The sequence below is a fragment of the Marmota flaviventris genome, chromosome 1 (assembly GCF_047511675.1).
Source record: "Marmota flaviventris isolate mMarFla1 chromosome 1, mMarFla1.hap1, whole genome shotgun sequence".
Lineage (NCBI taxonomy): Eukaryota > Metazoa > Chordata > Mammalia > Rodentia > Sciuridae > Marmota > Marmota flaviventris.
In genome coordinates, this window is record NC_092498.1 from 160873344 (window position 1) to 160885114 (window position 11771).

An 11771-nucleotide genomic window follows, 5' to 3' on the forward strand; every position below is an offset into this window, starting at 1 on the left:
TTAGGGAATCAACATTTGAATTTTGTGGGTGGAGACACACTGGGGTGAAGCCATTCTGAATCATAAGCCATTTTAAATGCTGTACTTAGTTTTTCCAAAAACTACCCTAATTAAACAGAACACAGAGTAAGATAGTTATTCAAAATACATAGAGAGAAATACAGCAGGAGTCTAATTAGGTGTTTTTTTTTTTTTTTAGCACTTATGATATATCATGCACTCTAACGGGTACTTTTTTTTTTTGGTACCAGGATTGAACCCAGGGGCGCTTGACCACTGAACCCCATACTCAGCCATTTTTTTATATATTTTATTTAGAGACAGGGTCTGATTGAGTTGCTTAGGGCCTCACTAAATTGCTGAGGCTGGGTCTGAACTCGTGATCCTCCTGCCTCAGCCTCCCAAGCTGCTGGGATTACAGGCATGTGCCAACAGTCCCAGTTTCTAAATGGTACGTTTAATATATAACTTAATTTTCAATCTGATATTTTCATTTTTAGGTGAACAAACTCAAGTTCCTAAAAGCTACATAAGTAAGCTAAGGTCACACAGGAAGAAACAGAGCAAACATTGGAACAGAGACCCTAGAACCCCAAGGGTTAATTTCATTGTTTGGTGTGTTTTCTTCTCCAAACATGAAGTTCATGGAAACTCACAGCCCCCTGCTGTAATGCTATAAGTTCCCTGGTCAGAATGCAAAAGACTTCAAGTTCAAACAGATCTGAAGTGAAGTCTGTGATTGGACTAGCAGGGGTCATCCCATGCTCACCTCCAGGTCAGAGGTCAGTACCATGGCTGAATACTCTTAATTCCCAAAAGAAAGGAGGAAATGCATGGAGCATCCCAAACAGATTAAAACATCCCACCATCCCAAGTAAGTTTCAGGCCACAGTCTAAAGGACATCTGCCAGATACCACATGTCCATTAAAAACACAACAGCCAGGCACAGTGGCATACTCCTGTAATCCCAGCAGCTCGGGAGGCTGAGGCAGGAGGATTGCAAATTCAAAGCCAGCCTCAGCAACTTAGCAAGGCCCTAAGCAACTCAGTGACACCCTGTCTAAAAATAAAAATATAAAAAGGGCTGGGGATGTGGCTCAGGGATTGAGTGCCCCTGGGTTCAATCCCAAGTACCAAAACCAAAATAATAAAAATAAAAACACAAAGCAAAACATAAGCAAGAGAGAGAGAGCCACTCCGGCTGCTGGTCTTAGCTGTCATGAAGCAGGACATGGGGAAGCAGGGTCAATGTCAGATGCACTGGTTCAGCCGTTTCTCTGCACCTTCTGGGAAGCCCAGTCTGAGCCCTGGTTTTCTGCCTATAAATATAGCAATTGTCATCAACAGTGCCCAAAGTCCTTTCCACCACTAGGTAGCTATGATTTTCTTCATTTAACCTTGAATTTGGGGAGGAAAAAAAATTCCTAGATAGCCATGTATGGGGAAAGAGGATTTTATTGCTGGCTTCAGTCCAAACACCTCTTTCCTGATCTTTGTCTAGCCCTGCAGGGCTGGTTTTGCTCATCGGACCATAAATTCCCGAGTTTGAGGTCCGATTTCCACAGCCACCCCAGGGAACGGACATGCTCTGCACAATGCCCAACCTAGCCCAGCCAGAATGCCTCAGGGGGAACTTGAGAAGCCACATCAGTTTGTTCAGGGAATCGGTGCTGCACGAGGAAACTGCAGGAAGAACCTAACTTTCAGCCTGTGCTGGGTCAGCGCAACTCGAAAGGAGTGAAAATGTGGTGGTTGCCAAGTGCTTTGGATCAGAGTAACCTTTTGCAACCTGTGGCCTTTTTGGTGAACCTGAATATCCCACACCAACCCCTGGAATTTCAGAAATACACCCCTTTGAGGGACAGGCCAATCTCTTCCTCTTTTCATTAAGAGTCAATAAAACCTCAGCTGAGCGCGGTGACACATGCCTGTCATCCCAGCGGCTCCGGAGGCTGAGAGAGGAGGACCGCAAATTCAAAGCCAGCCTCTGCAACTTACAGTGAGACCCTGTCTCTAAATAAAATCTAAAAGGGGCTGGGGATGGGGCTCAGTGGTTAAGTGCCCCTGGGTTCAATTGCTAGTAAAAAAAAAAAAAAAGAGTCAATAAAATCCCAAATATAGAAATATCTTCTCTATATGACTACATGGCAAGACTCTTCAAAATATAATTGTTTTCCCTCAATTATATTTTTAAATTATTAGTTTTATTTAATTTGCAAGTATGAAATTAAAATTTTTTTCACAGTACGTTTATTTCATTAATTTATTTACTTATTTTTATATGGTGCTGAGGCTCAAACCCAGTGCCCCACGTGTACTAGGCAAGCGCTCTATCACTGAGCCACCACCCCAGCCCCATAAAATAAAATATTGAGAATGATTTTTGTGTAACCTTCCCATACACTTCATCACCCCACGCATGAAGAGTTTGATAATGCACCTCCCTCCCCCAGAAGAAATGTCCCCTCTTTGAGGATCATAGGTAGAGCACATTTGCTAACCACCCTTCCTTATTACAGAATCAGTTTTTCCCTTGATAAATTATATTTGTCTACCATCCCCAGTTTCCAAACCTCGGTACCTTCATGTATAAACACACAGTAAAATTTCACAAGGCAGTTATGAAAATTCCTTGAGTAGTTCATGGAAACAACTGGAATATGGTAAGTGTTCCACACATGTTACATCACGGTGATAAAAGTTGCTATGTACAGTTGTATGTACTGTGCACTATACAGTACAGTGGCTGCAATTGTCACTCTGATATTCAAGATGGCTCCTAAAAATGATTCCTGGGAAATGATGGATCAATGTGTAGAAAGTTAGGCAATACATACATATGTAGATATTAAATTATATTATATTCTCATCATATGCTGTAAATTGTCCAAGATCAGGGTGGCTGATTTACCAAGTCTCATTCTCTGCTCCTGCTATACAGTATCATCAGCAGAGCCAGGAAGTCCAAACCAGCCAAGTACCCCGCATCAGGCCAGCAGGATCCAATCCAAATAATCTCCCAGGCCAGCTCTTGAAAAGGAACAGCGTCTGCCGCCCAGAACGAAGGGAGGGCAAATCTGTAGCATTCAAGAGGGGCCGTGTGAGGTCTTCTGCAAAAGTGGATGCTCCCAAGGAAAAGGTTTATGTCGTTTTAAATATTGGCTGTTTAGATTGGGATTACCCTGAGAGCAACATAGCTGCTGTGGTCGTAAAGACCTGGTGCCCGAGAAGAGAGGCTCTATCTGTTTGTCTGGCCTGGAAGCAGATGCCTGCCCTGCAGCCCCAGGGCTGCGGGTGTTTCGCAACCGGGGGATGCTTGGGTTCAAGCTGGAGACGTGTGGCCACAAAAACAATCTGAAAAGATGGGACAAGTCGAAGAAAGAGAGCCTGGAGGGACATTCGATTCAACACAAGCTCCCTGACCATGTGTTTTATGGCATGGAACACTCCAGAAAGAATGTGACCTTAAAGGAAATAAAGGGATCTGTGACCAAGTAATATTAGCCTGGAGGATTCTAATTGGACTTTTCCTACTTAGAGAAGATAAATACTTCCAAATCCAGTGGGAAGTGCATTTCCCAGTTTCACCCCGTGTGAAATGACATGGCCTGTTCTCTCTCTTATCCATTGAACGGGTTGTTACCGAAATGGTGGCAAAGGTGGTCTTTCTCAGAACAAAATACCCAAGAATTCAATTCCACGTCCAGTGATGTTTATTGCTGACTATGTGCTAGGTCAAGGGGTGGGTAGGAAAAAAAAAATACAGTAGACCCTCCATTGAAAGGCACTGTTTAAGTGAGCTTTTTCACAGCTGTGAGTAAAGGACCTGACTAGACAATTGTAGAGGAGGAAGAGTTTATTTAGGAGCTCATGGTCACAGAGGTCTCAGTCCACAGACAGCAGGCTCCACTCCTCAGGGCTGGAGGGGAGGCTGAACATCATGGAGAAAGAGTGTGGTGGAGGGAAGCAGCTCACATGGTGACCAGGAAGCAGAGAGAGACTCCACTCTCCAGAGACAAATAGAGACCCCAAAGCCACGTCCCCAGTGCCACCTCCTCCAGCCACACCCACCTGCCTCCAGCCACCACCCAGTTAATCCATCAGGGATTCATTCACTGATTGGGTTAAGGCTCTCACAACCCAGTCATGTCTCCTCTGAACCTTCTTGCACCATCTCACACGTGACCTTTTGGGGGACACCTCCCATCCAAACCATAACAGGCACTCTGAGTAGTTAGAAAACTAACAGAAAAAGAAACCTTGCACAAAGGGAAATGTGTACAGTTGTGGTGATGCTAACACAGTTGTTCCAGGACCACAGGCAACAAAATAGAGTAAATAAAGTGCAAATTGGCAGTGCCTTGTTGTATGGCACTAAGGAAGAAACTGATGACACAAAGAAATTTTTGAATCAAAGCAGAATCTTATTTCTTCAGGGAAAAGATCTTAGAGGCATTTCCAAGGGAGACTGTTCATCCATTATTTTAAAAATAAATTGTTTTTCACTCGCACAATAACAATTTATATCTATGTGGTAAAAAAAAATCATTCGGGCTCAGTCATTGCATCCGTGATTAATTAGTTGATGAATTAGAAAATTATGCTTTCGTGGGATCTAATTTATTTAGTGAGTTCAGTTTATTCAAGAGGAAATGTGTACAGATACTCTTGAAAAACACTGTTTTCCCCAATCGTCTTTTCTAACCACACAATCCTTTCATCCTTCAAAATTAATTGCTGCTTCCAAACAACAATAGCAAAAAGGGCTGAATTTGGACTGAATAAATGAAAGATTATTCTTTTAGTTTAATGTGCCTGACATTTAAAGAAGGAACCCGTAGGAAAGTCAGGATTGGAACTTTTAAACAGAACCTACCAATTCCAGGATAGAACAAGACAGAATTCAAAATATGGCTTCCTCATGCCCCCAGGATTTTCATTGACTTGGACTCTTGTGCTCAGCAATACCCCCGAGATGGTTCTCAGAGGTCTGGGGAGAGCTGGTCTATAGACTCTCCGAGTTTGCTTCCTGTTGTCTGGACAAAACAGCCTAACCCAGTTCCTTTCCTATGAAGTCACGGTTACCCTCTGTCATCGGAAGAGAGCATAGTGAACCTCAAGAAATCAATCTGTTAGTCACTATTATGGTTTAGATACCAAGGGTCCCCCAAAAGCTCATGTGTGAAACAACGCAAGAATATTTAGAGGAGAAATTATTGTGTTATGAGAGCTTTAACTAATCAGTGGATTAATCCACTGATCTGGATCAATAGCTGGTAACTGGAGTCAGGTAGGGTGTGGCTAGAGTAAGTAGTCAGGGGTGTCACTTTGGGGTTTATATTTTGTCTCTTGTGAACTAAGCTGTCTGTCTTTCTGCTTCCTAGTTGTCATGTCCCCATATACCTCCCTCCACCACACCCTTCCGCCATGATGTTCTGCCTCACCTTAGGCCCAGAGCTATGGAGGTGGCTGACCATGGAGTGAACCTCTGAAACCATGAGCCAAGATAAACTTGTCCTCCTCTCAATTGTTCTTGTCAGGTCTTTTAGTCATAGCAACAAAAAAGATGACTAAAACTGTCACCTTAAATAAAAATGGTTACCATTTCTCTAGTACCTGCTGTAGACCAGGCATGGTGTGTAGATATATTTAAATTCGTATTTCTGCTCAATGTTACGCAGTAGTATCATTAGGCCACTTTACAACGGAGACAATACCTTGTGCAAAGTTGGATGGCCAATAAATGTCAGAGTAGAACTAGACACCATGCCTGCTGCCTTCATGGAAACATACTGAATTAGGAGGAAACAATAGGATTTTTTTGTTTGTTTTGGTAGGAAGATACCAGAGATTGAACCCAGGGACACTCAACCACTGAGCCACATCTCCAATCGTTTTTATTTTTTATTTAAAGACATGTCTTCCTAAGTTGCTTAGGTCCTCACTAAATTGCTGAGGCTGGCTTTGAACTTGCGATCCTCCTGCCTCAGCTTCTCGGGCCACTGGGACTACAGGCATGGGCCACTGTGGCTGGTTAGCAAGAGGATTTTGATCAAGGTATTTTTAATTCCAAATCTGCCTCTAAATTTAAAAAAGAAAGAAAGAAAGAAAACCTCAGGCACTCTGAGTCAGTTCAACATGCTACTTATTATAAAAGATTTGCTTAGAACATGAATCTTCTGTTAGAGCATAATGAGAGACCACTGTGAATGCCAACTTTGAATCCACTACACCCAAGGTGATTAATGGATTGGAAGTTATGCTGGACAATACAGTATACAGAGATGGGGGCTCCAAGGCTGGTAACCAAGTCAGAAAATGGATGATCATGGACCAATGACTAGGTCTCCACATCATGGAGTGGGTACAGTCATTCACCCAATACATGTTCACTGAGTGCTACTTTTTGAGCATCTGAGCCTGTGTTTACTCACCTGAAAAATAAGGATGGTAATTTCCTTACCTGCCCCCCAGGCTGTTGTAAGAATGCAGCCAACTGACACAACATGTATGAAATGGTTCAGATGACTCTAAGCTACTCCACGCCATAAACTGCTTCCAGATGTGAGGCAATACTGCAATCCGAGGTCAAGAACTTCCGATTTTGAAACTGCCACATCAGAGTTGGAATTCACCATTTGGTGACTTAGAAAAGTGTGTATCTTTGCTAACAATACTTGTTTCCTAAGATGACCTGCAAATGCTTGTTCCTTGACAATAATAGGGTTTGGTGCATACTACCATAACAAAGGGAAAGGGTTCTCGACACAAATACTGCACCAAAATGCCACTCCCAAGGTGAAAGTCCTCCAGGGTATAGTGGGAAGAGTATGCATTTGGGAATCCAGGAAACTAAATCCAAGCTCTCACGCTTGCTCATGTGAGATCTTCAGCATGTCCCCTAAACTCCCTGAACCACAGCTTCGTTACCTACAAAACAGGTGTATCCATACCAATATCAGAGAATTGCAAGAACTCATAAATGAGAATATGGATGCACTCTGGCATGGTGGGTTGCTCAAACCATAGTGGTACATGGGGTGAACACAGCTCCTGACATTAATAAAACACATGCCTGTTTCTGGTTTCACCATCTTTATAAACTTGAATTTGGGAAAGGTAATTGTGTAAAGCTGAAGAGAGCGGATAGGATGGCTGTCTCTTGTCACAGTCACCTTCCCTCTCACCTTCTCCTGTTAACTGTTCTCTCACAGCAGGATAGAAAGGTTTGACTTTGCTGGGACAAAAGCAAGGCATCTATGCCAGGTGGCCCCCTGTGTCCCTGTCCTAAGTTCTAGGCCCTAGTGGAGTATCCCGACCTCTTACTGCTGAGGTCCCCTCCCAACCAAGAAGAGCCCACACTTTCTCCTCTCTTCTCCTTTCCCCCTTCTCCTCCCCTCTCTTCCTTCTTCTTCTTTCTCTCTCTCTCCCTCTCATCTCTCATGTTCATTTTCTTTATCTGTAATTCTTTGGAATCTAATGTCTATTTAACACATAGCACACCTCAATTCAGACGAGACACATTTCAAATACTCATGTAACCAATGGCTGCCATATTGGCTCCTTTCTCCATCTTTCACCTTTGGGTGAGACATATGCTGTAGGCTTCCCCCCCCCTTCCTCCCTCTCTCCCTGTCTCTCCCCCTCCCTGCCTCCCTCCTTCACTTCCCCTCCATCTCTCCCTACCTCCCTCTCTTCCTCCCTCCCACCCCCTCCTATCCCAGATCTGGTCCTTGGGATAACCCATGCATCCATAACCCCCACATATTCTGGAAATGCAGCTTGGCCAGTATTCATGCCAGAGTACTGGTCAACCTCTCTCTCTGGCCTTCAGATTCCCTGCAAAGAGGAGGACCCTGAACCATGGACCCCTTAGCCATTTTCAAGCCCAAGTCCGACACCAGTCATCTAAGGGAACATCTAAATCACAGGGAACACACTTCACATTTCTCCAAGGACCTCTTAAAAACCCCTTTTCACCAGACTGTGACTAGACCAGGGTCAGCAAAGTTTTGTAAATATGACAACGATAGATATTTCAGGCTTTGTGAATTAGAAAGTCTCCACTACTCGACTGTAATGCCAAAGCAGCAGACACACTATGTGAATAAAGGGGTGTGACTGTACCCAACAGCATTGTTTGTAGCCACTGTAATCTGAATCCGAGTTGATTTTCATGCCTGAAATGTTTTTCAATTCCCCACACCCCCTACTCTAGCCATTAAAAAATGCAAAAACCATTCTGAGCTCACAGAACAAACTCAGAAAGTTATTTTTTAAATCTCTTTTTCCTTCTGCAACCATGGCTGTGTTATAGCAAAGCTGTAGGCCATCAGATAGATATTAAGAGGATCATATCCAGATGCTGCATCAGGCAATACGTCCCCACCCTTCCCTCCAAAAGGAAAATGAGGGGGGTCACACGTGAGACCACTCTACTGCTCTGGTTGTATAATTCCACATGGTAATTTGGCCTCTTTGGGTACCCTTCAAGGAGGGACATGGGGAGATGGGATTGGACATGGGCTGGGTATAAAAGATGATCTGTCAAGAGAAATGAGTCAGGGCTGGGAATGTGGCTCAGTGGTAGAGCGCTTGCCTAGCATGCACGAGGCCCTGGGTTCGATCCCCGGCATCACTAAATCAATAAATAAAGAGTTGGATCTATCGATTGATTGTACACATCATCCCTCAGTGTCCACACAGGATTGAGTCCAGGACACTCGCAGACACCAAAATGTCTTGCACCAGATGTGCAAGTCCTTTAAAAGGGACTTAGTATTGGCATATAACCTGGACCCACCCTCCCCTACATTTCTAGTCATCTCTGTATGACTTATAATACCTCAGATGATGTAAATGCTATGGAAAAAGTTGATATACTCTATCTTTTAGAGAATTATGACAAAAGTGCATACTTTTGTTCAGCAAAGGGGCAAACTTCTTCTTGCAAATATTTTTCATCAGCAGTTGGTTGACCAGGCAGATGAGGAACCCACAGGGATAGAGGGCTGACTGTTGGCGGGTTTGCCTTACTGTTTTGAATCTGTTATATCAACACACCTCGATTGAAACTGAGAGAGAGTTCTGTTCTAACAGGCGGTTCACGCCTGTAATCCCAGAGGCTCAGGAGGCTGAGACAGGAGGATTGCGAGTTCAAAGCCAGCCTCAGCAACTTGGCCAGGCCCTAAGCAACTCAGTGAGACCCTGTCTCTAAATAAAATACAAAAAGGGCTGGGGATGGGGCTCAGTGGTTAAGTACCCCTGGGTTCAATCCCTAGTACCAAAAAATGAAAATAAAATCCTGTTGCAGTATCTATGATTCTTTGTTGCTGCCTAGAACCTACGGGTAGTCCTTGCTTTAGGTCCCTGAGGTGCTCAGGAAGAAGCAAAAGTTATTCTGTTTACCTACCTTGGCTTGGGTCTTTCTGTCCCAGAGGTATAACCAAGGTGAGAACCGGGGTCACTTTTCCCCTGCTGACAATGCAGTCTTTCTTAGGAATGTTAGCTTTGGGGAATTCTGTGACATCTTTCAAGTTCAGACTTTATCCACTGGAACAGAATCTGGCACTGGGATCAACTTTCACCACTATTAAGGAGCCAAGATATTTCAACCCCATGGAGCCATTTGCTCCTTTCCCAACAAGGTGGCTTTAAGTCTCTTTGAAAGCAGCTCTAGTTGTTGTCCTGTGGAAGCCATTTTTGCCAAGTGGACTATTTCAACCAACCTTCTTTCAGCTTTGATGATACTTTTAACCTTCACAGAAGCCATATAATTTACACTTAAGGAAACTCAACTTTGAAAGAAAATGATCAGTTCTGGATTTTTTTTTAATCTCTTTTTCCTTCTGCAGCCATGGCTGTGTTATAGCAAAGCTGTAGGCCATCAGATAGATATTAAGTGGGTCATATCCAGGGAGGAATTTCTGAGCCACATTTTCATGGGAAGACCCAAGACTTCAGAGTCACATAATCTGTCTTCTGACAACTTCAAAGCGTGGTGGAAACATGAATTCATTCACTTGGTCCATATCTCAGAGTCAGGAGAGGACAGAAATAATCTTTCTTCCATTTTCCAGGTGATAGAAAAAGCCCAGAGAGGTTTTTGACTGGATAAGAGCACACAGCAGATGAGGAGGACTCCTTAAACACAGCTTCATTTTCTTGCTTACACACTCTTTTGCTGATGGGATGGTGGACGTTCCTGAAAACAGGGCCATAGAACAAGGTTACACAGAAAAATTAACTTTATAATCCTACGGAAATGCATTAACATTTCAAGCCAATAATACAGTGTGCAGCACTTAGATTAGAATCAGGAGTTTCCGATTTGGAGAGACCACAGCAATCAAAAATTTTTGCTCGGGTGGTCACAGTGGCACATTCCTATAATACCAGGGTCTCGGAAGGCTGAGGCAGGAGGATCACAAGTGTAAAGTAAAGCCAGACTCATTAACAGTGAGGCCCTAAGAAACTCAGCAAGACCCTGTCTCTAAATAAAAAAATATAAAGGGCTGGGATGTGGCTCAGTGGTTAAGCACCCCTGGGTTCAATCCCCAGTACAAAAAAAAAGAAAATTTTTCTTTTTGCTCATTCATTTCTCATTGGGAAAAATAAGGAAAAAGAAGGGAAAAAAGATGTTCCTGTGTTATCCAGCTCATGGTGACTGTCTCTGACCCTTTGTGACCTTTCCATTGAACTCAGTATGGCAAATACACCCCCTCCCCAGTCTGTCAGTAGCAGATGTCAAAAATGGATCAGGTAAATCTTTTCCACCAAGCCCAGCCACAGGTCTTTCTTAACATAGCACCCCAGACAGCCACAAGTCATTTCTGCGATGACAGTAGAAACAGAACCTGTTTGTACTCACTGTAGTAAAAGGTTGTCCATGATTTTGAAAGCTACAGGTGGGCCCACACTATGTACCAGGCATAGGACATGCTCTATTTAGTTGCAGCCTCTGACAATCCTATGATGTTGGCAGTGTTACAGATAAGGAAATGCAAGTTAAGAGAGATGATACAAGTCCCTCAAGGCCACATGGCAGGATGGTAGCAGAACAAAGACTTGAACCTAGTTCTTTTTTTTTCTTTTAAGAGAGAGAGAGAGAGAGAGGGAATTTTTTAATATTTATTTTTTAGTTTTTGGCAGACACAACATCTTTGTTTGTATGTGGTGCTGAGGATCGAACCCGGGCCGCACGCATGCCAGGCGAGAGCGCTACCGCTAGAGCCACATCCCCAGCCCCTTGAACCTAGTCCTTAAAAAGTATTCATAATAGGCTGGATACGATGGCGCATGTCTGTAATCCCAGTGGCTTGGGAGGCTGAGGCAGGAGGATCGTGAGTTCAAAGCCAGCCTCAGCAACTTAGTGAGACCCTAAGCAACTCAGTGAGATCCTGTCTCAAAATAAAATACAAAATAGGGCTGGGGATGTGGCTCAGTGGTTGAGTGCCCCTGAGTTTAATCCCTGGTACCAAAAAAAAAGAATTCATAAACACACATGTACATGCACATGTGAATTTTACTTAAAGTTTCTCTGTGCATTTTGAATATAGTTTGGGGTTTGGTTTCTTTTTTGTTTGTTTGTTTGTTTGTACCAGGGATTGAACCAGGGGCCCTAAACCACTGAGCCACATCCCCAGCCTGCCTTTTTCTAAATTTTGAGACAGGGATTCACTGGGTTGCTTACAGTCTCACTGAGTTGCCAAGGCTGGCTTCAAACTCGTGATCCTCCTACTTCAACCTCCCGAGCCACTGGGATTACAGA

At 43.6% G+C, this 11771-nt stretch overlaps 1 long non-coding RNA gene and 1 other non-coding gene across 2 annotated transcripts in view; one reads left to right on the forward strand and one right to left on the reverse strand.

The window, feature by feature from the left end:
• LOC139707317 (uncharacterized) overlaps positions 1 to 10200 on the reverse strand; it is a 139319-nt gene extending 129119 nt beyond the window's left edge. The window contains exon 1 of the long non-coding RNA XR_011708985.1: positions 9414 to 10200. This is a non-coding gene — a long non-coding RNA (uncharacterized lncRNA). The remainder of the gene's footprint in view (positions 1 to 9413) is intronic.
• On the forward strand, positions 8571 to 8642 carry Trnaa-agc (transfer RNA alanine (anticodon AGC)). The gene has a single exon. It is a non-coding gene; the product is annotated as a tRNA-Ala (tRNA).
• Positions 10201 to 11771: the final 1571 nt, after the last annotated feature.